The 27,304-nt window shown below is 48.6% G+C and overlaps 1 pseudogene; it reads right to left on the bottom strand.

Annotated features, from left to right (window-relative positions):
• Window positions 1-949: 949 nt before the first annotated feature.
• On the bottom strand, window positions 950-7,462 carry LOC125546412 (annotated as a pseudogene).
• Between the last annotated feature and the right edge of the window lie 19,842 nt (window positions 7,463-27,304).

Below are 27,304 nucleotides of genomic sequence, written 5' to 3'. Positions count from 1 at the left end.
CTAGGGTTGTCTCCTAAGGGGGAGCAGAAGTGTGGCTAGGTGGGGACGGGAGGTTGGAAGAGGATGAGGATGCCACCCCCCCCCCACACACTCGGATTAAAAAAGGTCGCCCATCGTCGCTGACGCGTGGGCCCATGCTCTGCGGTCACCATTAATAAAGACGCGGGAGGTAGTTGACTGGCCGCCATGCGGGGACGTGGCGGACAACGAGAGGACGCGTGGCGTGTTCTCTTGCGTCCACGCCGACGCATTTCAGGCCTAAATTTGGGCAGGAAATGGGTCTGTGCGGACGCGAAATAGACGCCTTTTGAGAATGGGTCGACGCGTTGGGCTAGCACTTTTGTCCACAACGACCCAAACGGATGGCGGCGGATGAAATGGGTCACCGCGTTGGAGTTGCTCTTAGCATCCGGATGTCATCTCTGACCAGCCCAGCATGGGTTTTAGTGTTAAGCACTCACACACGGGTGGCGGGTATGGAAGAAGAAGGTGGTGGACAGTGCTTGAGGTCGTCGTCTACCTCATACCAGATCAGTTTACCATGTCCCTACTGTGTCCTCTTTGGCTCATGTGGTGTTGGTTTCTCTGTCGGTTAGGTGGTCGGTTCTTCAGTGTTGTTTGTCGCTCAGTCTGTTGTGTCGGTTTCTCTGACCTGCGAGTCATCCTTGGTTTCCCAATGGCTAAACCTTGCCGTTTTTCAAAGAAATGTTGGTGAGAAATACCGTTTTGTTGTCCCTGCTGATGGTTTGATGTGATGCTGCAATGCACCATGCCTATGGCAAAAAAAGGCCATTGCCGTTGCAGATGCCATGAATCATCTCTAGAGAGATGGAATCAAGGCATAAGATTTGAGTGGAACACAAGAAGAGTATAATAGTTTCTCCCAAGTTTGAAACAAATTGAAGAATTGTAGTAATATTTTGTACCAATGAGTTAACAAAACGAGTAGTCGGTCAAACAATGTTGATTACATATTGCAAAGTATTATTAGAAAGCATAACCATAAGTTGAATTGTTGAGGTCACACCATATCAAGGAGGTCTGAGTTGAAAGCTTTACCCAACCGTAATCTGAGCTTCCAAACTGGCCATTCGCCCAACAGTTTCGTGAGAATAGGCAACAAAGCCACCACAAGACAAATTGCAATAGCCAACCAATGAATGGAGATGTGGAGCCAGCACCGTGTACAAACCAGTTGAAAAAGCCGTAGTTGTTGCCACGTATGCAAACCACATGAGCTTCTTAGTGGCGGATATGTAATAAATCAGGAACTCATAATCTCCCCACCTTGCTATGATGCATATGAAGGCGACAGCAAACGAGGAGCACATTGCTAAGACGTCAGAAATCAAGAATGTCTGAAATGCAAACTTCCTAGACATGATGGGAAGTCCCTCACTTCCGGCGTCATTGCTGTATCCTCCTGGCAGGGTGAAGGCAGTGGCAAAGGTGACTGTCGTGATGAGGATCGCCACTAGCGAAGTGTTACTTGTGTATGTTTGAGTTAGTGACTTCGCTTCCTTCCTTAATTCCAAGGTCGCTTTGTGTTTGGTATGCGTGTGAAGATTATAAAGAGTGTTGGCATCTCGGGGATCAGCTCTCACCATAAGCATGCTCACTTCATTCTGCATATATTCAAAGAAGGCGAAGATGGAGATCATAGTGTAATAACAGAGCTTAGCAATTCTATTACATGGATCTATAGTATTGAGAAAAAGTGAACGAAATTATATTTGAGCATATATTTAAACTGATAAGCAAAGTGGTCAACAATATTGGAAATAGGGAAGTACAAATATGTTACTCCCTTTGTTCCATAATGTAGTACATATAGATTTTTTGAAAAGTCAAGCATCACAAACTTTGACCAAATTTATCAAGAAAAACATTTAAATCTAGAATGCTACTACTATATCATTAGTTATAAAATGAACTTTCATTCTTTATATATTTTATATATTTTGTATGTAGATATAAATAGTTATCTGTAAAACTTGGTCAAAGTTTTCAAAGTTGGACTTTTAATAAAATCTATACGCACTACATTATGGTAAATTCAGGAACGGAGTGAGTATATAAATTTATAAACAAAATTTCAATTTTTAATATAAAGTTTTCTATATCACTATTAGACTTAGAACGGAGCCAAATAGTGGACTAGAAAAACATTTGTATGTTGCGGCATTGATGGTTCTATGGTGAGTTGCTTTCAGAACAATACAGTAAAGTAGTTCTTTTTTCTTATTTGTAACCGTGCGTGTGATTGATAATATACATACCCAGTTTAAAGTCTTGGCATGATCAATGACATGAGCTAATACCCAAGCTGGTGTAACACCTTTGTTATCAAGCACAGTTGTGTCTATATCATCGTGACACAGCAAAGCAACAACCATTTTAGGATTGAACTTCTCTACTGCCAAATGCAGAGCAGTTTTCCCGTTGGAGTCTTGCATGTTAATGAGTTTCCGAAGTTGTGGGGTCCTCAAAATGAATTCTGTGAACTCCACTTGATCATCGTATACAGCTACATGGAGGGATGTCCAACAGGCATCTTGTGTTGAACGGTAAGGAGTATCAGGACAGTGTTTAAGAAGCTCTTGAGCAACATCGAGGTGACCTTCATATGCAGCACAACTAAGGAAAGGATTACCGTTACTTGGCACCTCATACCCTAAAGAGCAATCATGTTCCAGCAATACTCATGCCACGTCAACCAGGCCACGGTATACAGCTGAACTTAGTGGAGTACACCCATTGTTATCGGCTTCTTTGGCCAGCCCAGGACGTGTTTCCATAATTCTCTTAGCCAAACCTGAAAAGAAATCAGTACATGAACAACGGTTAATTAGCAAAGGGATGGTGATAGTCCTTGTGAGGACTAGTAACGGTATATTAAAATAGTTCTAGAACATCAATGTACCGTGCGCTAGATAATACCGTAGATTCAAATTCTTTTTCCCGGTTGTAAACTAATAGAGCAACAAAAAAAATTTCGAAAAGGAATAGAGCAACAAAATACCAAGAGTAAACAATAATTCGGCATCTCGTTGTACTATAGAGATGAGCAGGCAACCATGCTACGAAACCACATGCACCCACACAGCGGTTGTAGGGCATCAATGGACAATTGCTACAGTCCCAAACTCGGGAAATATATACATGCACACACTGGTTCTCACCTGCGTTTCCATTTTTCACAGCAGCCTGCAAAGTGTTCTGGCCCCATGGTCCCATATGAGCAGAATCAGGAATTTCAAGTAAATTCTCTGAAATATCAGTAAAATTCCTCATCGCTGCGATATACATGGGTGACTCGTTCATTCTATTCACATGTGTCGACAGAGCCGGCTCTGCTTCTATCAGCTCCAGCGCAAGCTTCCTGTGGCCACTGCGAATGGCATGGTGCAGTGCATTGCAGCCATCAATGTCTTTTTCCAAGATTGCCTTGCCCGTTCACGGTACAATCGGAGTAGAACGGAAGCCAAGATGACAAATCCACTTTTCACCGCCGCGAGAAGTGGCGTCTCTCGATCCAAGTTTACTGTAGTGAGAAGAGACGCCTCCAGGGCCACCACATCCGTGCAAAATGCCTCATGGCCATGGATGGACGATATGTGAAGACAGGTGTTCCCAGCTGGAGTTGTTCTAAGAAGCATGCTTGGATTCTGCAATTCCATGGCCTTCATTAATGCGGAATCCCCGGATGTGGCTGCTTCCAGGAGGTGTTGGTCCATCCATAGCTCTTCACGTCGTCCTTCCAATGAACTAGTTGTTGATGTATTATCTGCCATCTATATTCTGATTTAACTGCAGGAGGAGAAAAATGGGAACAAATGCAATGATGGGTAAATGAGTAGCCGCTAGTTTTGAAGAGGAAATCTGTAAATCATGCCAACATTAATTCTACTTGCAATAAGGTTCCGCAAAATTATTCAAAATGGTAGCAACAGAAAACGGGGTAGTTATAGCAAATTTAAGAATAAATTAACTCGATGAAATACTAAGTAACGCACTTGGCTACAAAGGAAAGTGAATGGGGTACTCCAATGGAGAAGATAAATGCTAGCTAGCTAGCTAGATTTGCTGCTGCTTAATTCTCTTCCAATGGGGATATCTATGCTTATAATATAGTGAAAAATAACCAATGACCTACTAGCTTTATTGACCGTAAATGCACGCGTATGTTAAGAACACCCGACACGGAGAAGCTAGCTGCTAGTAGGAGTACAACAATCCACAGCCTGACCACTCTGTGCAAAATTGAGACACATTTGGGTTGCCGACTGATCCGGGCCTAACATCATGACTGCACCGCGTAAAAGGAGGAAGAATAGCTTGCATTGGCGATGGGGAAGAAGAGAAGGCAACGCCCATGACAGGATGAGTAGCAGGCGGCCTCAGCTAATGGGTAGGGAGAGGGTGGAGGTGGTGGCAGTTCGTTGCGAGGTCGTGACAAACAGTCAATGGCGTTTGCGGGGCTCAAGTCAAGGGGGGCGCAAGGAAAATTCCGTAAAAATCAAACTAATAACAGAAGAAGATTCCCTAAACAACAAACTAGCAAGCAACGGAAGAAACGAGCCAATTACAGTCAAAACAAACAAAACAACATCCTTTGGCATGATTAATCTCGTCGACGTAGAAGTGCACACCTCGCTCAGACAACCGCAGAGAGAACGAACGTAGTCGCACAATGAAGAGAACAGCTAGCAGGCATACTAGCATTCCATACAAGCCGATGGCAACAACTTAAGGAGTGGGAAGTCAACGCACCAATTCAGTTTGAGTTAATTTGTGCATGTATCATTTCATTAGGCATGTAATGGGGAACTTCTAATCAATATAAAACTTGACCTGACCTGTAATGAATATTAGTTGTCTTAGATCGGTGTCGGAAGGATGAGCTACAAGATTAAGATGTTGCCTTCTGATCAGAAATATAGCCCATTCTGTTTGGCTAGTGTCTCCACAATCAGAATTGAGGCATGATGGGGTCGACTGCTAACTAGAGACTAAGAATATTAACTGATGATATTAATTAGCTACGGCCCATTTCCAGATGCATTTCCCTATAGCCTCAACTCCTAACACATTACTGGGGCGAAAGCTAGCTGCATTTATAAAGTCTACGACAACCCTTCGGTATTACTAGCTTAATTTGTCTAGACATTCGTGCATATAGATCATTTGATATTCGTCGTCTGATGGCACCTTTAAGGACACGGCACGCCTTTGACAGCTATCGAGATCCACAACTGATCCAATAAAATAACTTGGCCTGATCAGACTGTGTTTGGTTTTCAAAGAGAAGGGGCTTTGGCCCTTTTCATCTACCAAAAAACTGACCTGCTGCATACTAGTAAACAACACCCAACATGGATCGAGGAGCTGCCAGTACATCGATCCACAAAAATTAGTACACGCCCCAGCCTGTCCACTTCTGCATGCAGAGTTGAGACAAAATTTGGGCGCCCACTGAACTAACGACAAAAGATTAATTACTCAATCATTTAGTAATTATAAGATGATTTATGTAGTACTCACTCTGTAAACTAATATAAGACATTTTAGATCACTATCTTAGTACTATTACTACCTCCGTCCTGGTTTATTAGTCCCCATTGTATTTTGTGTCAAATTTTGACCATAATTTTAACTAACAAAATGTTCATGCACGTCACCAAAAATTATATCATTGAAAACTATATTCAAATACGAATCCAAAGATATAATTTTTGTTGACATGCACTAACATTTTGTCAGTTAAATATTTGGTCAAAATTCAACACAAATTACAAAGGGACCAATAAACCAGGAGAGAGGTAGTATTAGTTTACATAGGGAGTAGTTGATTAGCACGTTGATAGCATCTTTAGTAAACAGTAAAGTTGACCTGATCCAGAGTTCCAGACTCAGTGAAACGCGGTCATGGTCTAGTACTTAAAAAAATATACAAGAGTAATGTCCAAGTTTTGTGTACCCATTCAGTAAGCTACTGATACGCATTACCGTTGTAGCACTCAATTTTTGGCAAGTAACAGTCGATTCACCATAATTAGGATGGAACCTTGAGTGTCACCGCACGCTGTTAAGATCCAGAATGAAAACCTTGATGACCTGCTTGATCAGACTGTCTTTCATTTTCAATGAGCTAGGATGGGAACATGGGCTTTGGCCCTTAATGTCCTAGTATATGTATGATTCATTATAAAAACTTATCCCTCAAAGATCAATTTTGCAACTAACTAGTTGGGTTTAGCTAGATCCAATCAATTAATGAACAGCAACCCTTCGAATAAAGAAACCAGGTGCAGATAATGACCTGTTGAGTAGCTGAATGGTAACATGCAGTAACATGTTCAAACCAACTATTTTGGGTTTCCTTTTCCTTTTTTGAGATGCTATTTTGGATTGGCTGTTGTATATACTCTACTTGACCTCGGTCGAATGAGTCTGTTTAACTCAGTAGGCGCCTACATGGTCATTGCAAAACAGATATACTACTATAGCACTTTAGAATGTAAAACATGGAATATGAAGGAGTCGCCTTCCGCATGGACAGAGGAGAATAGAATACAGGATTCAAGTTTGAACTATCAATAATACAATTACTTTGATGGAAAAACTAGATGATAAACTTTCACCTTGTACTGTAGAGTTTGGACGCGGCAGTGGGGGGCGCTACATATATAGCCAGCGGATGTGGATCGGTGGGCAAGGAGCCGGTGGGTACCGGAGCAAGAACATCCGGTGTGGTAGATGTGAGTATGGGCAGCATGAAGGTGGATCTGGTGTCTTCTTTTCTGAAGTTGGGTGAGCATTTTGCATGTTTGGATTGCGGTTTTTGTGATTTTCTTAATGTGATTTATGTGCTCTTGCATTTGATGCATGAAGTTGTGATGTTTTTCATCCATTTGTCTTGGACATGGGTCCATTGCCAGCAACGTTCAAGGTGTGAAGCGGAATTGCTGTCCAAAATACTTCTCTTCTAAGTTCTAACCATGTTCTCTAAAAGACTAAATCAAACAAGGCAATGCAGTTACATATATAAAGCAAGCAAACAAAGTTAAGTTTTATCATTCCATTTCCGCTACCTGTGCATTTCGTTTTGTTGTTGTTTCCATTGTGATTTTTGAATCTAAACATCTAAGTTAGACTAGACCACTGTGTCTCACATGAGACGCAAGAAAATGTCGTTAAATCAAACTCGCAATGGAAGAAACAAGGTAGCTATAACAAGAAAAATGGGCATAAATATGGTGAAATAGCAGGTACTCACCTCACACAATAGCAGAGAGACGTAGTGGCAAAGATGAAGAGATCCAGCAGCCCGCTCACTAATGTTCGATGGAGAAGGCGAGCAGAGGGACTAATGGAGCGTTGGGAGTCATCAAGTTGATTAGCCATGTGATGGAGCATTAAACTAATGACCCCTTACATTGGCCTCCGCACTTGATTCGGTAATGTCCTTGACCAGCTGCTCAGGATCCAAGTCCTCGATTTTGTATCGTACTCCCTTCGTCCGGAAATACTTGTCGTAGAAATAGATACAAATGGATGTATCTAGAACTAAAATACATCTAGATACATCCATTCCTCGGACAAGTATTTCTAGACGAGGGAGTATTTCGCTTTTTGGTACTATTATATATGGGATCCCATGGATCTACTTCTAATAGTGATACGATACATAACTCTGGCTCAATTGATCTACCGGTTCGTCCTCAACAACTCGATTACAGAGAGGAATTATGTAGCAGCAAGAATTGAGGATTGAGGAATAGAGCCTGGGATGGGGAGGGAGATACACGCCCAATGGCGGCCAAAAGGTTTGGTGATCCAATGATACCCTAGCACTCCACTCACTCACTACATATACGGTCTTCACTTGCTCCAGGCTGGGCCAATGTAGCGGCTGTTGGGCCTTCTCTCCCGTTTGGGCTGGGCTGGAGTTGAGTTAACGCCTGTCTTTGCGCCAATGAAGCTGGGAACCCGGACCAGTGAACCAGCACTTCCTCGACTTGACGCGTCCCACATTGCATGACGCGACGCTGCACGATCTCCTCAGGTACCTGGAACTGCAGGAAGTCATCGTCGAGAGTAGGCAACTCTGGCATGATCGCGGTCTTGGGAGGAACAGCAGCCCGGAGCTGAGAGACATGCACCACCGGGTGAATCCTTGCGTGCTCCGGTAAGTCAAGCTTGTAAGCCACTTCCTCGACACGCTGCAACACCTGAAAAGGTCCTAAGTAGCGGAAGGAAAGTTTATGGTTAGCTCGAGTTGCCACCGAAGATTGGGCGTATGGCTGCAACTTCAGGTAGACCCAATCGTGGACTGCAAACACTCTATCAGACCGGTGTTTGTCCGCATTTTCCTTCGTCCATTGGCGAGCCCGATTCAGGTGTTGTCGCAGAAGGGCCACCATTGTTTCTCGGTCCTGCGTCCATTGCGCCAAATTTGTCACAGTAGCATCGGCCACATTGGAGATACCAAAGAATCTTGGCTTGTGTCCATAGAACACCTCAAACGGAGTTGATTTGAGCGCGGAATGGTATGACGTATTGTACCAGAACTCTGCCAAGGATATCTAGTCCATCCATTTGCGAGGGCAATTGTGGACGAAACATCGCAAGTAAAGCTCCATGCATTGGTTGACTCGCTCTGTGGTGCCATCTGTCTAAGGATGCCGAGCAGAGGAGATATTCAATTTGATATGAGAGAGTTTAGCAAGCTCCTGCCATACCTTGCTGGTGAAAATCTGGTCCCTATCCAAGACCATTTTATCTAGAGGCCCATGCAATTTGAAGACATAGTCCATGTAAGCCTTCGCTACTTGGAAAGCTGAAAATGGATGTCGAAGTGGTATGAAATGTGCATAACGTGTGAGATTATCCACAACAACCAGAATTGAATTGAACCCTCTTGATGTAGGGAATCCCTCCACAAAGTCAAGAGTGACCATCTCACATGCTTCCCCGGGCACCGGCAGTGGTTGTAGCAATCCTGGGTACTTAACATGCTCTGGTTTAGCTTGTTTGCACACATAACACTGTTTCACAAATGCCTTGATGGTTTGCTTCAATTGCGGCCAAGCAAAATTCTGACGGACACGACTGTAGGTTTCTTGGACTCCAGAGTGCCCCCCAATTGCTCCTGAGTGCAGTTCTTCCAACACCTTTTTCTGGACAGCAGGGTTGTTGCCAATCCACACTCGCCCCTTGTAGCGAATCAGACCATCCTGGATGCGGAAGGGTCCTTCTGCTGGCTCTTGGACTGCTGCATCTGCCAAGATTTTAGAGCACTGTTGGTCTTGAGCATAGCCAGTTTTCACTTCTTCCAACCATCGAGGTACACAGACAGAGATCGCATTTGCTGTAGCTTCAGGGTGCCGAGATAAAGCATCAGCCGCTTGGTTTGCAGACCCCTTGCGGTACTCAATCCGGTATTGCAGACCTAACAATTTCGTCAACGCCTTATGTTGCCAAGGGGTTGTCAGTCTTTGTTCATCGAGGCAAGACAAACTGCGGTGATCTGTTCGGATAATAAATTCTGTTGCCATCAGGTAGGGTCTCCAATGTTCCACAGCCATTAGCACAACCAAGCTCTCATTTTCATATGTCGAGAGAGTACGGAGTTTGGGACCCAAGGCTTGGCTCAAGAATGCGATTGGATGCTGATCTTCCATCAGTATGGCACCGATCCCCTGGTCTGATGCATCCGTTTTCACCACGAATGGCTTGGAGAAATTGGGCATTGCCAAAAACTGGTGCGCTGGTTAGTACCCCTTTTAGTGCCTGGATGGATTCCTCATGCTGCGGTGTCCATCGAAACACCACTCCCTTCATCAGCAATTCGGTCAGAGGTCGACTAATGATGCCAAAATGACGAACAAATTTCCGGTAATATCCCGCCAGACCCAGGAATTGTCGCACTTCCTTAGTTGACTGAGGGCTAGGCCATTTCTGCACTTTGTCAATATTTGTTGGATCAGTCTGCACCCCCTCTGCACTAACGACATGGCCCAAGTATGTACGCTGATTGCGCGCAAATGCACACTTGCTCAGTTTGACCTTCATTTGATTCTCCGTGAGCAGCTGGAATACCAACAACAGTACATGCCCTTCCAGTGTTATACTATGCACCAGAATGTCATCGATGAACACGAGAACCCTGTGGCGGAGAAGAGGTGCAAGCACAATGTTCATTCCACCCTGGAATGTGCTAAGTCCCCCGGTCACCCCATAAGGCATCACTTTGAACTCAAAGTGACCGTGGTGTGTCTGGAATGCAGTTTTAGCTTCATCCGATGGCCTCATCCGAATATGGTGATAACCCGATCTCAAGTCCAAACCGGTGAACCATTTGGATCTATGCAACTCATCAAGCAATTCATTGATGATCGGCAAAGGGTACCGATTCTTTATAGTTATCGCATTCAAGTGTCGGTAATCTATGCAGAAGTGCCATTCTCCGTCTTTCTTCTGAACCAGGGGAACTGGAGATGAAAAGGGGCTGCGACTAATTTGAATGATACCCTGAGTTAGCATGTCTGCCACTTGTCTCTTGATCTCGTCTTTCTGCGCTGGACTGTATCGGTAAGGCCGGATGTTGACTGGTGCAGCTCCGGGCAGCAGATCAATAGCATGATCAAAAGGACGGGAAGGAGGTAATCCTTTAGGCTCATCAAACAAAGAAGCAAATTCCTTGAGCAAAGCGCCTACTACTATAGGTATTTCAGCCGCTTCAACATCAGCCTTGATTGCACATAGTTGCACTAGACATCTTACTGACTCTTATATTTGCATAAGCTGCAGTTGGACTGTCAAAATGGCTAGGCACTCGGTCGCCACTGCTGATACTCCATGCAACTGAACAAACTTTCCCTGATGCTTGAACACCATTGAGGGAGTCCTGGATTAGGGGGTTTCCGGATGGCCGGACTATACCTTCAGCCGGACTCCTGGACTATGAAGATACGAGATTGAAGACTTCGTCCCGTGTCCGGAAGGGACTTTCCTTGGCGTGGAAGGCAAGCTTGGCGATACGGATATGCAGATCTCCTACCATTGTAACCGACTTTGTGTAACCCTAACCCTCTCCGGTGTCTATATAAACCGGAGAGTTTTTGTCCGTAGAACAACATAGACAACAACAATCATACCATAGGCTAGCTTCTAGGGTTTAGCCTCTCCGATCTCGTGGTAGATCTACTCTTGTACTACCCATATCATCAATATTAATTAAGCAGGACGTAGGGTTTTACCTCCATCGAGAGGGCCCGAACCTAGGTAAAACTTCGTGTCCCTTGCCTCCTGTTACCATCTGGCCTAGACGCACAGTTCGGGACCCCATACCCGAGATCCGCCGGTTTTGACACCAACATTGGTGCTTTCATTGAGAGTTCCTCTGTGTCGTCGCCGTCAGGCTTGATGGCTCCCACGATCATCGATGGTGATGCGGTCCAGGGTGAAACTTGTCTCCCTGGACAGATCTCTGTCTTCGGCGGCTTTGTACTGCGGGCCAATTCACTTGGCCATCTGGAGCAGATCGAAAGCTATGCCCCTGGCCATCAGGTCAGATTTGGAAGTTTAAACTACACGGCTGACATCCGCGGGGACTTGATCTTCGACGGATTCGAGCCACTGCCGAGCGCGCCGCACTGCCACGACGAGCATGATCTAGCTCTGCTGCCTAGCAGTGCCCCGAAGGCCGCACCCGCATCGGCTTCGACCCTTAATTCGGAGCCAACTGCGCCGATCGAGGATGGGTGGGTGGACGCCGCCTCGGGGGCTGCGATCCTAGCGGCGATCGAGCCGAACACCAGCCCCGCACTCCGCGAGACTCGTGATTCCAAGGAGCCGGACTCCTCTCCGGACTCCGAACCATTCGCACCTCTGCCGATCGAATCCGATTGGGCGCCGATCATGGAGTTTACTGCCGCGGACATCTTTCAGCACTCGCCCTTTGGCGATATTATGAAATCACTAAACTCTCTCTCTTTATCAGGAGAGCCCTGGACAGACTACGGTCAGCGAGATTGGGATACGGATGACGAAGAAATTTAAAGCCCACCCACCACCCACTTTGTAGCCACTGTCGACGATTTAACCGACATGCTCGACTTCGATTCCAAAAATATCGACGGTATGGACGCCGATGAAGGAGACGATGAAGAACCAGCGCCTACTGGGCCCTGGAATGCCACCTCGTCATATGACGTATACATGGTGGACGCACCAAAAGATGACGACGAGGAGTGGAAGGACGCACCGAAGGCTTGTTCCCTCGAAAAGGAGTCAAAGCGGCGACGCAAGCGCCGCCCCAAATCCCGCCTCGACAGAAATAGCGATCACATAGCCCCAGCGCTGGAGCAGGGCGAACCGCTATCGGACAACGGCAATCCGGATAATCAAACCGAACAAACAAATCCTATCAAGGATAATGGTCCGGACGACATAACGCCGGACAGGCACCCAGAGCAGCAGACTGCCCATAAAAGGCTTGTTGCCACCGCGAGGAGTCTGAAAAGGCAGAAGTAAAGGCTCAAGGCCGCGCAAGACACACTCCAAATCAGATGGAGTAAAATACTCAACACAGCAGCAAGGTACGGTGACAATCGCCCCTCCAAGAGCTACCCAAAGCGGAAGCTGATACCCGAATTCGATGAGGAGGCCTCAGACCCCCCACAACCAAATATCAAAGCAGCCACCTGGTCGGATAGATGACCCCTCTACCAACACAGAGCGGCATACAACGCCGCTCAAAATACAACACGCGACCCATGCGAGGGCTCGCACCCAAAGGATGGTGCATCAAGATCCATCTATGGACCACGCAAGCGCGCCCCAGCATACAATGCAACACAACAAACATCCGAACAACGCGATAAACCCAGCTACAGGGGTGCCACACACCCCCTATGTTTCACCGATGAGGTGCTGGACCATGAATTTCCAGAGGGATTCAAGCCCGTAAACATAGAGGCATACGACGGAACAACAGACCCTGGGGTCTGGATTGAGGACTACATCCTCCATATCCATATGGCTCGAGGAGATGATCTCCACGCCATCAAGTACTTACCCCTCAAGCTCAAAGGGCCAGCTCATCACTGGCTCAAAGGCCTCCCCGAAAGCTCCATTGGAAGTTGGGAAGAGCTCGAAGACGCCTTTCGGGAAAAATTTCAAGGGACTTATGTCCGACCTCCGGATGCGGACGATTTGAGTCATATAACTCAACAGCCCGGAGAGTTAGCCCGAAAGCTTTGGAACATGTTTCTTACTAAAAAGAACCAGATTGTCGACTGTCCGGACGCCGAAGCCTTGGCAGCTTTCAAGCATAGCGTCCGTGATGAATGGCTCGCCAGACACCTCGGCCAAAATAAGCCGAGAACGATGGCCGCATTAACAAACCTCATGACCCGCTTTTGCGCGGGTTAGGACAGCTGGCTAGCCAGAAGCAGCACCAGCGACCCCAGCACATCTGAAGCTAAAGATGGAAATGGGAAATCACGGCGCAACAGCAATAACAAATGCCGAAATAAAGAAGACAGCACGAAGGGCACGACAGTAAATGCCGGATTCAAAAGCTCTCGGCCAGGTCAAAAGCCGCCCCCTAAAGGCACCAGGGATGAACTGTCCAGCCTCAACAAAATTCTGGACCAAGTATGTCAGATCCATAGTACCCCTGGTAAACATGCTAATCATACCCACAGAGAATGTTGGGTCTTCAAGCAGTCCGGCAAGCTCAACGCCGTACATAAGGGGGCGGATACACCAAGTGAAGACGAGGACGAGCCTCCCAAGCAAGACACGGCGGAAAAAAAGAAATTTCCACCAGAAGTCAAAAAAGTAAACGTGTTACACGTGATCAAGGGAAAAAACAACACAGCACTCCGAGGAAAATATACCCAAGTGCCTGTCACCGCGAATTCCCGCCACTTGTCGTCTCAACCGATCACTTTCGACCATCACGATTACTCAGCAAGTATCTGACACGCAGGATGGGCTGCCCTGGTATTAGACCCAGTAATTGGCGGATATCACTTCACACGAGTCTTGATGGACGGCGGCAGCAGCCTAAACTTAATATATCAGGATACAATCCGCGGGATGGGGTTAGACCCAACACAAATTCGCCATAGCAATACTACCTTTAAAGGAGTAACGCCAGGCCCAGGGGCTCATTGTACGGGCTCCCTCCTACTACAGGTTATATTCGGCTCCCCCGATAACTTCCGTCACGAGCATTTAACCTTCCACATCGCTCCGTTTCAAAGTGACTATCAAGCACTGCTCGGACGCGAAGCTTTCGCTCTCTTTAATGCAATACCACACTACACCTCCCTCACACTCAAGATGCCCGGTCCACGTGGCATCATTTCAGTGAACGGAAATATCAAGCGATCTCTGCGCGCCGAAGAGAGTGCGGCTGCCGTGGCAGCCGCACACTAAAGGCACCCGGACCAGTGAAACCATCCAAATAGGTCATCAAGACCTCAGACACAACTAATCAAGTCCGGCGCCGCTATTTATACCGAATAAGTGGTCACACCCCTATTTGTCAATACAAGGGGCTCAACGCGCGCAGACAAGTGGCAATTTCTTATCATCTTGAATTATACATGGGTTTTTTTAAACTATCTTTTTGCACGACAACTTTTTCACTTAACTTCCTCTCTTTTACAGACGATCATCGTGCTACACCCATCCAGGATACGGCACAACGGAGACACAGGCGCAGACGTGCAGCAGGGACCCGCTCCAAGGATTCTTTTTAGATTAAGACCCTGCGTAAACCTTTTTTACTGTCTCTTGTTGATACATATCCACTGTTGAGAAGGATGCTGACGTCTTGGCATGTGGCCATGCCAGAACAATGCACGTACCTGGACACAAGGGGCTTCTTACAAAGGCCATTATTTAGGCCCGATTTATACCACAAAGACCGAATACCTTTGGGAGTGTTCGGCGTCGCGAGTTTGGCCCTATATGCATCAGCTCCGAATCATTGTCTTTGCTCAAATGTTGGGTTTGCCCTGCTCCTGTGTTTTGGTTCCTTACGTTCCGCTTTACCGGCTAAGGTAGCACCAGGAGGACTACTGCGATTATGCCCTGGTTCATCCGGACGAGCACCTCAGTAGAGAAAGCCGAAAACTGACTGTCATGATATAGCATGAGACTGGTCAACCACTCGATGACCTGTGGGAATGTTAGAATTCCTCTGCCTTAACAAAGGGCCGTTTTTTGACCAGGCATGTACGCACCCCGGAATCGGGAGAGTGCGGAGCCACCAGGGGCTATCTAGTAGCCCCACTGTGAAACTCCTATGGCTAAGTGAAAGTGCTAAAGCATTATAGTCCAGTTGCCTCGCTCGCTCCGCTATCACCTCCTTAATAGGACCAAGACGTTGGGTTAAGTGTGAACGCGTGTTTTTGCGAGCACCTCCGCATTATATGCGTGGGGGTTGAAGCCAACGACTGCAATCTTTCAGGTATACAAATGTATACATAAACAGCCGCCCAAGAGGCATCATATTACTTTCAGGCAAAAGTATAAAAATAGCCTTATAAAAATTATAAAAGCATTTCGCTTACAATGAGATTACATATCACTCAAACATAATATTTTTTGAGCACCGGGTCTCTATCAAACGGGCACCCTCAAGAACTTCTTCAAAGTAGTGCTCAGCAGCCTTTCGACCTATAGCCGAATCCCGCGCTGCAACATTGGTAGCATCCATCTGCGCCCTCTATGCATGCCGACCTCTTCATCGCATTAATGCACGGCACCACGTCAAGGAACTGCTGCACCAAGCTGAAATAGCTATTCGGCTTTGACCTTTCCGGCCATAGCTGATCCACAACAGACCTCATGGAGAGTCTAGACAACCTATTTAGTTCAACCCATTCGGCTAATTGGTCTGTCAATGAAAGTGGATGCTCGGGAGAATGGAATTGTCTCCAAAACAGCTGGTCTACTTCACCGTCCGTCTGACCCTGGAAGTACTTGGCCGCATCGGCAGCGCTCGCCGCCAAATCCATATACACATCCTCCGAACTCCACAGCCGATCCAGAGGGGCATACCGTGGATCTCCGAACTTCCTCCGCAACATAAAGGATTTCCCAGCTACAATATCCCCGGCTTCCCGCAGCTCCTCCTTCTTTGCCCTCATAGCAGAGCGGAGGTCTTTTCTCGTCGCAGCAGCCTTCTCAAGGTCCGATGCCTTCGCTTGGTTTTCCCTTTCAAGAACCTGGCAACGGTCGGCGGCGGATTTTAATTCTATGGCCATCTTGGCCACTTGTCTCGGCTCTCGCCATGCGCAGCCTTCTCGGCTTGCAACTCTTCGGCCACCTTCAAAGCAGCCGCATTACCCAACCTCGCTTGTTCCTTGGCTCGGGCAAGTTCTGCCCGCAAGGCTTCAATAGTGGCAGCTCCATCTGTAGTCACAACATATTAAAGATGCTGGCATCATGCTTCTCTTCCTATTGTGGTGTTTACCAGATAATGACACTTACCCTGTGCCTCGTCAAGCCTTTTATTAACAAGCTCGATGTCGGCGTCTGCCGCATCCAACTACCGTTCTAAATGGGCAAACTCGCTAGTCCGGCTAGCCACCGGAGCTTCCATCACCTACACATAGAGGCAGTATGGTTATTACCTAGGAATATGATCCTCTGTTCGTCGTCGTTTCCGACGACAACCAGAGTCTCAGGGGCTACTATCTACACAGGGCACACCTAGCATGTGCAGGACTATCATACATTCTTTTACGTACCTCAAAGCCTGTCAGTAGACTCATAAAAGATTCATGTAATCCGCTTTCGGCGGACGATATTCTCTCCATCACCGTATTCATTGGCACACGGTGTTGATCTGAGATGGCTGCTCGCCCCACCAACTCCCTCAGAACATTCGATCGCACACTAGACGCTGCCGGACTCTTTTGTCTGCTCTCTTCGGGAGCCGGACACTGGGAGCTTCGGGGGTCAATGGGATTATCTTCCGGCCTCACCGGACTCGGAGAGGACCTCCGCGACGACACTTCAGGGTCGCCCGCTTCCGGAGCGGAGGAGTCTGGAGGAGGCGTTTCGCTCTCCATCATCTCTGGAGGAAGATCCCCCGAAGACGAGCTCATTTGAGAGGGGCTAAGGCCCGAACTGCAAAAATATATGCAATGGTTATTCTCTCAGAAGAAAAAGATGGCATATCTGTACTATTAAAGTATTTCGGGTCACTTACGACTCGCAGGAGAATTGATCCCCCCGCGGACTTTGTGCGGCAACAGCGCCCCCCAAGGTAGGACCCTCTGTGGGAGACTTCTTCTCCCGTTTGGAAGCTTCGGCTTCTGAATCCACGGGCGCAGTCCTTTTCCTCTTCTGGTCGTCTTCCTTCATGGAGACGCTCGCTCCCTCAGTTAGAATGGGCAGCGTTGGGGGCCCGCGTCCGCCCGTATTATCCTCCACAGTATCTTCCTTCAAGGGCTCCGGGCAAGGTGCGGTCTGGAGCATCTTTTCCAATACCAGATTTTCCAAACCCTCAGGGAGGGGGGCCGAACACCGAATCAACTTCGCCTTTGCTAGCCAGTCCTAGTCAAAAAGCGAACTCTCAGAAGTAACTTCATAAACAAAGGAGAGATAGTGTGTTCGGCCGGAAGATACCTTACCTGTTCGGCGGCGTGGTTACTACTCAGGCCCACGTCCTCGGTAATTTTCGGACACTCCACCTGAGGTCCGAAGAATGACTTGTACATCTCCTCGTGCGTCAGGCCGAGGAAATTTTGAATGACACGCGGTCCCTCGGGATTGAACTCCCACAGGCTAAGAGGCCAGCGTTTGCAAGGCTGGACTTGACGAACCAGCATAACTTGTATTACCGCAACCAAACTGAAATCCCCATTAAAGAAATCTTGAAAGCGGCTTTGCAGTATAGGCATGTCCTTGGCTGGACCCCAGCTCAGACCTCTGCTGATCCATGACATCAGTTGTGGTGGAGGGCCCGAGCGGAAAACAGGGGCGGCCGCCCACTTGGCACTTCTAGGAGCCGTGATGTAGAACCACTCATGTTGCCACAATTCAGACACCTCTGGTATGGTACCTTTGGGCCACGGAGCTCCCGTCATCTTGCGTATTGAGGCACCTCCACACGTAGTATGTTGCCCCTCGATCATCTTCGGCTTTCCTTCAAAGGTCTTGAGCCATAGGCCAAAGTGAGGGGTAACCCGGAGGAAGGCCTCGCACATGACAATAAATGTCGTGATATGAGGAAAGTAGTCCGGAGCTAGATCATGGAAGTCTGGCCCGTAATAAAACATCAAACCCCTGACGAAAGGATCCAGAGCAAGGCCTAGACCTCGGAGGAAGTGGCAGACGAACACGACGTTCTCGTTGGGTTCAGGGGTGGGGATGGCCTGCCCTCGGGGAGGTAGCCGATGCAAAATCTCGGCGGTCAGATATCTGGCCTCCCTCAACTTTTGATGTCTTCTTCTGTGACGGAGGAAGGCACCCATCGGCCTTGAAGGCTAGATCCGGACATGACTAAAGGTTCGGAGCACCTGACCTGAACTTCGAGCGTTTGAGCTTGAGGTGGGTAAAGGATTCGATTGAGCACGGGAGGGAAAAATAAAAGCCTTGTCCTCTTTATAAAGAGGGTGAATATCAAGCGTCCTCTCCATGTCCATTTGGACTTGCCTAGAAGCGGTTGGGCTACCCACGCCCGTATTGATGAGAATCCCGGAATAAGGGGACACGATCTCTGCTTTAACAAGACGTGCTAAAGAAACCGCCTCGCATGATGCGCTGAGGTGGGATAATAAAATGACTTGGATAAAGGCTTGGTCGTGGTGTGTCACACTACGGAATACGTCAGCAGATTAGATTTGTGTAAATATTATTCTCTCTATGGCAATATGTGGAAACTTATTTTGAAGAGCCGGACACTATCTTTGTGTTCAAAATCTTCTATGAAGTACTTGGAGGAGGAACCCGCCTTGCAATGCCGAAGACAATCTGCACGCCGGACTCATCGTCATTGAAGCCTGGTTCAGGGGCTACTGAGGGAGTCCTGGATTAGGGGGTGTCCGGATGGCCGGACTATACCTTAAGCCGGACTCCTGGACTATGAAGATACGAGATTGAAGACTTCGTCCCGTGTCCGAAAGGGACTTTCCTCGGCATGGAAGGCAAGCTTCGCGATACGGATATGCAGATCTCCGATCTCATGGTAGATTTACTCTTGTACTACCCATATCATCAATATTAATTAAGCAGGACGTAGGGTTTTACCTCCATCAAGAGGGCCCGAACCTGGGTAAAACTTCGTGTCCCTTGCCTCCTGTTACCATCCGGCCTAGACGCACAGTTCGGGACCCCCTACCCGAGATCCGCCGGTTTTGACACCGACAACCATGTATTTACTACCCCAGATCACTGTCATCAACCCCCAGGACTCCAGCCAATCCATTCCAAGAATCATGTCGTAACTGCCCAAAGGGAACAGCTTCAGAGTAGACTGGAACCGATGCCCCTGTATCTCATACTCACAGACCGACACTTCCATAGTGCAGCTTGTCACAGCTCCATCCGCCACCTTCACTCGCAAGGGTCATGACATAGGTTGAACTTCAGGCAAAGACTCTGCAATGTCAGTGTTGATAAAGCTATGGGAGGATCCAGAGTCAACCAGCATCAACAACGTCTTGCCGTTAAGTGTGCCTAGCATGCGGAAGGCCTTTGGATCTTCGGTTCCTGTGGATGCAGCAGTGGATAATAGGAAAAGATCATCCTCTGAAGTGTCCTGTGACGCTGGAGATTCAGGCGGCGTGGGTGGCATCAACAAACCCACGAGTTCCTCCACGACATGTAATGGCACCGTGGCCACACGAACATGGCCAGGACCCCAACGGTCGCCACAAGTGAAACAGAACATGCGTGCCTTGCGGTAGGCTTGTAGTGTGCGGAGCTTGTCGTCCATTGGCGAATTGGCAATGGGGATCCGTGCATTATCTGGACTGCGCGGCCATCTGTCCCACCCAATCCGGCCGAGGAAGGCGATCCCTTAGAAAGAACCCCCGCCGAAGGCACCACCACTGGCAAAGGCGGTCTGGCCGTGAAGAGACATCCCTTGGAGGAGGGGGATTGTCCCTTCTGCCCAGCCGCGGCCTCCTGGTCCTGGCGCACCATGTCGATGACCTCCTCCTGCAATTCAGCAAGAGCCATAGAAGTTTCCAAATCCTTGGGACCATGAAGCATAACGGCAACTTTCATACCATGATGCAATCCATCCATAAAATGCATGGTAAAGAACAAGGGATCCCAAGAACTGTGATGAGCTAACAAACTATGCATAGCTACATTAAAGTGCTCTGCATATTCTAAGACTGATCCTTGCTGTTTAAGCCTGGAAAATTTGCGAAGCAACTGCTGAAATTCAGACCTCACAAATTTGTCTAAGACAGACCCAACGAACTGATCCCAATTAGCGGATTTAATGTGTGCATGTGACCATTCTAACCTCAAGGCACCAACCCCTGTGAAATTTACCACAGCAGTATCAATCCAGACAGATGGATCGACTGCTCAAATATGAAAATATGCCTCACAACGATCCAACCCGTGGGATTATCACCGTCAAACTCTGGACAGTCGACCCGAGAATTGCTCGCTCTAACACCTTGGACTCCACTTGAACGGCCTAATTCACTAGGATTTGGAATTGAAACCGTAGGGAAGGGGGTCCGGAACGTACCATTGACCAGGACCGGCGTTTGGAGGAGTGATCCCCCAAACGGCAGGGCCCGTAGAGGTGTTGCAGCGCGACGGCCACTTGGCCCGTGGCCGTCACCACTCCCGGCTGGATCGAGCAACCGTGCGTCCACCGCTGTCGCAGGAAGGGGCGTCGTCCTCACGTCGCCACCAAGCGCTATCTTGGTCAGCTACGCTCGGATGTCGGAGATCGGCCTGAAGCCGCCCGACTGCCTCATCCACCCCTGGCCGCCACGCCGAGAGCTCGCTGACCACCGGCTCTACCGATTGGAGCACGGGCTCCATCTTGTCAAGGGACCGCTGGATCCCGAGAAGGGCTTTCACGATGCTGCTTCTCCCCTGGGCCGCCTCCTCCATCTTCTTCTACAAGTCGAGATCCGCCATGATCTGCTGGAGGCTGTGGGTCTTGGATTTCCCCAGATTGATGCAACGAATTGGCAGCGGTGGTGGGAATTTGTGGCTCTGAATACCAGATGATACGATACTTAACTCTGGCTCAATTGATCTACCATTTCGTCCTCAACAACTCGATTACAGAGAGGAATTATGTAGCAGCAAGAATTGGGGATTGAGGAACAGAGCCTGGGATGGGGTGGGAGATACACGCCCAATGGCGGCCAAAAGGTTGGGTGATCCAATGATACCCTAGCACTCCACTCACTCACTACATATACGGTCTTCACTTGCTCCAGACTGGGACGATGTAGCGGCTGTTGGGCCTTCTCTCCCGTTTGGGCTGGGTTGGAGTTGAGTTAACGCCTGTCTTTGAGCCCACCGTAGTAGTTCCCGTGACATTCCTTCCCCGTTTAGATTTGGCTTGAACCCAAGCCAAGGATCTGGGAAAGCGAGACTTGAGAGGAATTGCATCTTCCCAGGGCGCCAATGAAGCTGGGAACCCAGACCAGTGAACCAGCACTTGCTCGACTTGACGCGTCCCACATTGCATGACGCGACGCTGCACGATCTCCTCAGGTACCTGGAACTGCAAGAAGTCATCATCCCAGAGTAGGCAACTCTGGCATGATCGCGGTCTTGGGAGGAACAGCAGCCCGGAGCTGAGAGACATGCACCACCGGGTGAATCCTTGCGTGCTCCGGTAAGTCAAGATTGTAAGCCACTTCCCCGACACGCTGCAACACCTGAAAAGGACCTAAGTAGCGGAAGGAAAGTTTATGGTTAGCTTGAGTTGCCACCGAAGATTGGGCGTATGGCTGCAACTTCAGGTAGACCCAATCATGGACCACAAACACTCTGTCAGATCGGTGTTTGTCCGCATTTTCCTTCATCCATTGGCGAGCCCGAGTCAGGTGTTGTCGCAGAAGGGCCACCATTGTTGCTCGGTCTTGCGTCCATTGCGCCAAATTTGTCACAGTAGCATCGGCCACATTGGAGATACCAAAGAATCTTGGCTTGTGCCCATACAACACCTCAAACGGAGTTGATTTGAGCGCGGAATGGTATGGCGTATTGTACCAGAACTCTACCAAGGATATCTAGTCCATCCATTTGCGAGGGCAATTGTGGAAGAAACATCGCAAGTAAAGCTCCATGCATTGGTTGACTCACTCTGTGGTGCCATCTGTCCGAGGATGCCGAGCAGAGGAGATATTCAATTTGATATGAGAGAGTTTAGCAAGCTCCTGCCATACCTTGATGGTGAAAATCCCGTCCCTATCCAAGACCAATTTATCTAGAAGCCCATGCAATTTGAAGACATAGTCCATGTAAGCCTTCGCTACTTGGAAAGCTGAAAATGGATATCGAAGTGGTATGAAATGTGCATAACGTGTGAGCTTATCCACAACAACCAGAATTGAATTGAACCCTCTTGATGTAGGCAATCCCTCCACAAAGTCAAGAGTGACCATCTCCCATGCTTCCCTGGGCACCGGCAATGGCTGTAGCAATCCTGGGTACTTAACATGCTCTGGTTTAGCTTGTTTGCACACATAACACTGTTTCACAAATGCCTTGATGGTTTGCTTCAATTGCGGCCAAGCAAAATTCTGACAGACACGACTGTAGGTTTCTTGGACTCCAGAGTGCCCCCCAATTGCTCCTGAGTGCAGTTCTTCCAACACCTTTTTTGGACAGCAGGGTTGTTGCCAATCCACACTCGCCCCTTGTAGCGAATCAGACCATCCTGGATGCGGAAGGGTCCTTCTGCTGGCTCTTGGACTGCTGCATCTGCCAAGATTTTAGAGCACTGTTGGTCTTGAGCATAGCCAGTTTTCACTTCTTCCAACCATCGAGGTACACAGACAGAGATCGCATTTGCTGTAGCTTCAGGGTGCCGAGATAAAGCATCAGCCGCTTGGTTTGCAGACCCCTTGCGGTACTCAATCCGGTATTGCAGACCTAACAATTTCGTCAACGCCTTATGTTGCCAAGGGGTTGTCAGTCTTTGTTCATCGAGGCAAGACAAACTGCGGTGATCTGTTCGGATAATAAATTCTGTTGCCATCAGGTAGGGTCTCCAATGTTCCACAGCCATTAGCACAACCAAGCTCTCATTTTCATATGTCGAGAGAGTACGGAGTTTGGGACCCAAGGCTTGGCTCAAGAATGCGATTGGATGCTGATCTTCCATCAGTATGGCACCGATCCCCTGGTCTGATGCATCCGTTTTCACCACGAATGGCTTGGAGAAATTGGGCATTGCCAAAAACTGGTGCGCTGGTTAGTACCCCTTTTAGTGCCTGGATGGATTCCTCATGCTGCGGTGTCCATCGAAACACCACTCCCTTCATCAGCAATTCGGTCAGAGGTCGACTAATGATGCCAAAATGACGAACAAATTTCCGGTAATATCCCGCCAGACCCAGGAATTGTCGCACTTCCTTAGTTGACTGAGGGCTAGGCCATTTCTGCACTTTGTCAATATTTGTTGGATCAGTCTGCACCCCCTCTGCACTAACGACATGGCCCAAGTATGTACGCTGATTGCGCGCAAATGCACACTTGCTCAGTTTGACCTTCATTTGATTCTCCGTGAGCAGCTGGAATACCAACAACAGTACATGCCCTTCCAGTGTTATACTATGCACCAGAATGTCATCGATGAACACGAGAACCCTGTGGCGGAGAAGAGGTGCAAGCACAATGTTCATTCCACCCTGGAATGTGCTAAGTCCCCCGGTCACCCCATAAGGCATCACTTTGAACTCAAAGTGACCGTGGTGTGTCTGGAATGCAGTTTTAGCTTCATCCGATGGCCTCATCCGAATATGGTGATAACCCGATCTCAAGTCCAAACCGGTGAACCATTTGGATCTATGCAACTCATCAAGCAATTCATTGATGATCGGCAAAGGGTACCGATTCTTTATAGTTATCGCATTCAAGTGTCGGTAATCTATGCAGAAGTGCCATTCTCCGTCTTTCTTCTGAACCAGGGGAACTGGAGATGAAAAGGGGCTGCGACTAATTTGAATGATACCCTGAGTTAGCATGTCTGCCACTTGTCTCTTGATCTCGTCTTTCTGCGCTGGACTGTATCGGTAAGGCCGGATGTTGACTGGTGCAGCTCCGGGCAGCAGATCAATAGCATGATCAAAAGGACGGGAAGGAGGTAATCCTTTAGGCTCATCAAACAAAGAAGCAAATTCCTTGAGCAAAGCGCCTACTACTATAGGTATTTCAGCCGCTTCAACATCAGCCTTGATTGCACATAGTTGCACTAGACATCTTACTGACTCTTATATTTGCATAAGCTGCAGTTGGACTGTCAAAATGGCTAGGCACTCGGTCGCCACTGCTGATACTCCATGCAACTGAACAAACTTTCCCTGATGCTTGAACACCATTGAGGGAGTCCTGGATTAGGGGGTTTCCGGATGGCCGGACTATACCTTCAGCCGGACTCCTGGACTATGAAGATACGAGATTGAAGACTTCGTCCCGTGTCCGGAAGGGACTTTCCTTGGCGTGGAAGGCAAGCTTGGCGATACGGATATGCAGATCTCCTACCATTGTAACCGACTTTGTGTAACCCTAACCCTCTCCGGTGTCTATATAAACCGGAGAGTTTTTGTCCGTAGAACAACATAGACAACAACAATCATACCATAGGCTAGCTTCTAGGGTTTAGCCTCTCCGATCTCGTGGTAGATCTACTCTTGTACTACCCATATCATCAATATTAATTAAGCAGGACGTAGGGTTTTACCTCCATCGAGAGGGCCCGAACCTAGGTAAAACTTCGTGTCCCTTGCCTCCTGTTACCATCTGGCCTAGACGCACAGTTCGGGACCCCATACCCGAGATCCGCCGGTTTTGACACCAACATTGGTGCTTTCATTGAGAGTTCCTCTGTGTCGTCGCCGTCAGGCTTGATGGCTCCCACGATCATCGATGGTGATGCGGTCCAGGGTGAAACTTGTCTCCCTGGACAGATCTCTGTCTTCGGCGGCTTTGTACTGCGGGCCAATTCACTTGGCCATCTGGAGCAGATCGAAAGCTATGCCCCTGGCCATCAGGTCAGATTTGGAAGTTTAAACTACACGGCTGACATCCGCGGGGACTTGATCTTCGACGGATTCGAGCCACTGCCGAGCGCGCCGCACTGCCACGACGAGCATGATCTAGCTCTGCTGCCTAGCAGTGCCCCGAAGGCCGCACCCGCATCGGCTTCGACCCTTAATTCGGAGCCAACTGCGCCGATCGAGGATGGGTGGGTGGACGCCGCCTCGGGGGCTGCGATCCTAGCGGCGATCGAGCCGAACACCAGCCCCGCACTCCGCGAGACTCGTGATTCCAAGGAGCCGGACTCCTCTCCGGACTCCGAACCATTCGCACCTCTGCCGATCGAATCCGATTGGGCGCCGATCATGGAGTTTACTGCCGCGGACATCTTTCAGCACTCGCCCTTTGGCGATATTATGAAATCACTAAACTCTCTCTCTTTATCAGGAGAGCCCTGGACAGACTACGGTCAGCGAGATTGGGATACGGATGACGAAGAAATTTAAAGCCCACCCACCACCCACTTTGTAGCCACTGTCGACGATTTAACCGACATGCTCGACTTCGATTCCAAAAATATCGACGGTATGGACGCCGATGAAGGAGACGATGAAGAACCAGCGCCTACTGGGCCCTGGAATGCCACCTCGTCATATGACGTATACATGGTGGACGCACCAAAAGATGACGACGAGGAGCGGAAGGACGCACCGAAGGCTTGTTCCCTCGAAAAGGAGTCAAAGCGGCGACGCAAGCGCCGCCCCAAATCCTGCCTCGACAGAAATAGCGATCACATAGCCCCAGCGCTGGAGCAGGGCGAACCGCTACCGGACAACGGCAATCCGGATAATCAAACCGAACAAACAAATCCTATCAAGGATAATGGTCCGGACGACATAACGCCGGACAGGCACCCAGAGCAGCAGACTGCCCATAAAAGGCTTGTTGCCACCGCGAGGAGTCTGAAAAGGCAGAAGTAAAGGCTCAAGGCCGCGCAAGACACACTCCAAATCAGATGGAGTAAAATACTCAACACAGCAGCAAGGTACGGTGACAATCGCCCCTCCAAGAGCTACCCAAAGCGGAAGCTGCTACCCGAATTCGATGAGGAGGCCTCAGACCCCCCACAACCAAATATCAAAGCAGCCACCTGGTCGGATAGACGACCCCTCTACCAACACAGAGCGGCATACAACGCCGCTCAAAATACAACACGCGACCCATGCGAGGGCTCGCACCCAAAGGACGGTGCATCAAGATCCATCTATGGACCACGCAAGCGCGCCCCAGCATACAATGCAACACAACAAACATCCGAACAACGGGATAAACCCAGCTACAGGGGTGCCACACACCCCCTATGTTTCACCGATGAGGTGCTGGACCATGAATTTCCAGAGGGATTCAAGCCCGTAAACATAGAGGCATACGACGGAACAACAGACCCTGGGGTCTGGATTGAGGACTACATCCTCCATATCCATATGGCTCGAGGAGATGATCTCCATGCCATCAAGTACTTACCCCTCAAGCTCAAAGGGCCAGCTCATCACTGGCTCAAAGGCCTCCCCGAAAGCTCCATTGGAAGTTGGGAAGAACTCGAAGACGCCTTTCGGGAAAAATTTCAAGGGACTTATGTCCGACCTCCAGATGCGGACGATTTGAGTCATATAACTCAACAGCCCGGAGAGTTAGCCCGAAAGCTTTGGAACATGTTTCTTACTAAAAAGAACCAGATTGTCGACCGTCCGGATGCAGCACCAGCGACCCCAGCACATCTGAAGCTAGAGATGGAAACGGGAAATCACGGCGCAACAGCAATAACAAATGTCGAAATAAAGAAGACAGCACGAAGGGCACGACAGTAAATGCCGGATTCAAAAGCTCTCGGCCAGGTCAAAAGCCGCCCCCTAAAGGCACCAGGGATGAACTGTCCAGCCTCAACAAAATTCTGGACCAAGTATGTCAGATCCATAGTACCCCTGGTAAAGATGCTAATCATACCCACAGAGAATGTTGGGTCTTCAAGCAGTCCGGCAAGCTCAACGCCGTACATAAGGGGGAGGATACACCAAGT

This window comes from Triticum urartu, chromosome 3 (genome assembly GCF_003073215.2).
Source record: "Triticum urartu cultivar G1812 chromosome 3, Tu2.1, whole genome shotgun sequence".
Classification (NCBI taxonomy): Eukaryota; Viridiplantae; Streptophyta; class Magnoliopsida; order Poales; family Poaceae; genus Triticum; species Triticum urartu.
The sequence above is the reverse complement of the archived record's forward strand: the minus strand, read 5'-3'. Positions and strand labels throughout refer to the sequence as shown.